This window comes from Anneissia japonica, unplaced genomic scaffold (genome assembly GCF_011630105.1).
Source record: "Anneissia japonica isolate Jap-2015-1 unplaced genomic scaffold, ASM1163010v1 scaffold234_len1672027_cov178, whole genome shotgun sequence".
NCBI lineage: Eukaryota > Metazoa > Echinodermata > Crinoidea > Comatulida > Comatulidae > Anneissia > Anneissia japonica.
In genome coordinates this window covers 417,792-421,049 of record NW_022738761.1, presented here as the reverse complement: position 1 = coordinate 421,049, position 3,258 = coordinate 417,792, and positions in this window count along the sequence as shown.

The window sequence follows — 3,258 nt, the reverse complement described above, 5'->3', positions numbered from 1 at the left end:
ATATACAAGCTATGTGGCTCGGTTCCAGTAGATACAGAGAATATTTTGTCATTACTAGAAATACAAGATAGAGTTCTCCACACAAAAAAGTGTTCCCCCGAAATGCATGGTAGGAATACAAACAATGGGACGCCCCCTACAGTTGGATCTAAAAAAACTTCTGCCAAACTTCCGTTACCAAGTCGTCGAGTATTTTATTATCAATTCTCAATTAAAAAATTGTACACCGCGATGCGCTATGGCGACGTACGGTATTGGAGGGCGTTGCTGTGCAGTAAATTGCAACACATCATACAAACAGGGTCATAATTTATATCGATTTCCAAAGGATAGGGAAAGGTAATATATTGCACTGACCATTAAACCAAAAATTAGCTATATATATTATAAATATATATTAACATTTTGTTTTTTTAAACTTGACATATGAATTAGCCTAGGCCTATTGACTTGCGTAGCTAAGATATTGAAAAAAAATAAATAAATAATTAGACTAGCCTAAAATAATGAAAAAAGTACTAAATATTACTCGTTCTTATAATAACGCAATATTGTATGCAGTTAGTTATTTATGAATGACGTGAAAATGGAGCTCTTTTGGTAAAGGAAATGTAATAATATTAATACAGGTGTAACTCTAATTACTTAAAGCCCCATTCCCGGCAAAATTTCAGTTTTTAAGAAAAATCTAATTTTTGTATAATGTTATAAAGATTTATAAATATAATACGGAATTGCTAGTTTAACTGAATTTAGACATTCCTAAAGAATGACAAAAATGTAAAATAAGACTGAAATTTGATTTTTTGTGTTCCACACAAAAAAATAAATGCGGATGAATTTTTCATGTTAGATTTTGCGATAGGCAGTGAGATGAAATATCGTAGGCGCCGAAAACATTAGCCTACCTAACTCTGCTAGGCTAGGTCTAGCCTTACCTCGATTTAGGTTCTGTTATCACACATACAAACGGCCGACATGATATTTTCTGTTGCTAGTATTGACACTTGTGAAATATAATATTTCATAGGAATTATTTCAAATTTGTTAAAAAACTGATTCTGACTGAGATTTTGACACTTAAAAAACATATCTCAGCCTAATCGAACGACCGCATTGTGCGAGATTCGAAGTACAAAAAACTAATCTCATTAGAGAGGGCGCACTTTATTGACTGTATAAAGTATACATAAAAGCGAGAGTATTCCAGTGGATGCGATCTACAACCTCAGAATTTGCCTAGTAACGATGAATTCGTCGAGAAAATGGTAATATTTTATGAGAAATAGTCTGTATTTCTGGTTTTTTTTTTAATTCTTTTGCGTAAAACTAAAATTCTTGCCAATATTTTTCCATGATTTATAATAATTGGAGTAATGCAAATGCATACTTTCTAAAAAAAGTCAGTTTTTAGTGAAATTTTGCCGGGAATGGGCTTTAAGACCACTTTTTGGACCGGGATTTCCATGGTCTACCTACCTAGCATAGCCTATATCCGCTTTTTAGTCTCTAATTAGAATAATAAAGCCGAATCTTTATATTATCTTTTTATATCTAATAGGAGCTAATAGGCCTACCTATTATAGTATGATCAATAAAGCACAAGAATTCATAATGATGACTGTATTTTGCACTTCTTTACCGACGTCCCGTACCGGTATTATGAGTTTTTACCAATCACTTTTTATTAGTGACATCGGTGAATACATAACCTCCTTGGTGGCGGTAGGAATCGTTGCTATTATCCAAATAATACACAAAACAATTAAAGCATAATCATGAATCAGTAAAGAATAAAACAACAATACAGCGCAGAATCTTATGGCCGGACGCACTTTGTGAAAAAGTTTTCCTCCATTAATGGAAAAGGAAGGGCGCCTTTTGCGTCTGGATATACTTAGCAACAGAAGGGCGCCTTGAACGTTGGGCACGAAGTATAGAAAACACATAGAGCTATTAAACAACTAGAGTGCTGACAAGATGGCGCAGCAATGCAGAGTTATGTATGTGTACCATCCAAGATGGCCGTCGTAGTAAAGCGCCACCTTCAGGCTTAGTATACAAATTATTACATATTAATAAGCCCTCTGACTGACTATTATTTCATTAATGGTAATGAGTAATGGTAATAACAAGTTATTAAACTATTGTAGCCAAAATGATGCCAAGTGGAGCATCTTATTCAAAAATAAAGTACCAAGGAATGAAAATTAAAATCGTGTACATTACACCCAAACACCGCAACGCTCGAGTTTCAACATACGGGTAACTAACTGTACTGAACTTTCTGAGTAAATTGAGGACGCAATTGCAAACGATGGTGCTTAGCGAAATTTGATTGGCTAAATCTATGGCAGCCATCTTGGATGGTACACACACACATAGTTCTGCGTATTTCGAACATCGAATACATTGGGGTTAGCGCTCTAGTATTCTTATTATATCTCTATGTTTAATAGCTCTATGGAGAAAACAGATAGAAAACTTGCATGGTTAAAAAAAAGAAGAGCGCCGCCTATGTTGGGCACTATGGAACGCCGTTACTGCCTTTGGTGGCTCTTTTCCGTTCGGCGCATTTGCTATTCGGCCCTTTAAACATTACGTTCGGTGCTTTTACATTACGTTCGGTGCTTTTTACATTACGTTCGGTGCTTTTTACATTACGTTCGGTGCTTTTACATTTCGTTCGGTGCTTTTTACATTATGTTTGGTGCTTTTTACATTACGTTCGGTGCTTTTATTAACATTACATTCGGTGCTTTGAAACATTACGTTTCGGCCCTTTCATCATTACGTACGGTTCTTTTATCATTCGGTGCTTTCATGACCTTTGACATCGGGTCAAGTGGGAAAAAATCAACGGCTGTGGGAACGAGCCTAGTGGAACTTGCGCGCTCTTTCTCTCTTTCTTCGTGCCGTCGATCGTTGACAAGCGAGGAAAGACAATGGCCAAGTCTACTGTTCCGATTTAATTTTAAATCGGAACAGTATTTCTTTTTGCATTAAATGGCCATTTTGCATTATATGACCATTTGCTGTTGGGTTTTCCCATTTGCCTTTTTAATATATATTATCCAGAATCTTAAATTTTAGTGTTTCTAAAGTCAACTTCTTAATTTCATTACTGTTACGCTATATTATATTCATGTTTTGAAACACAGGTGGGCACGCATTCTTCATATAATATATATATATACATAATATATATACATATAAGAGGGCGTAACACAGTGCTCAAATAATGTATACAAGCTGTGA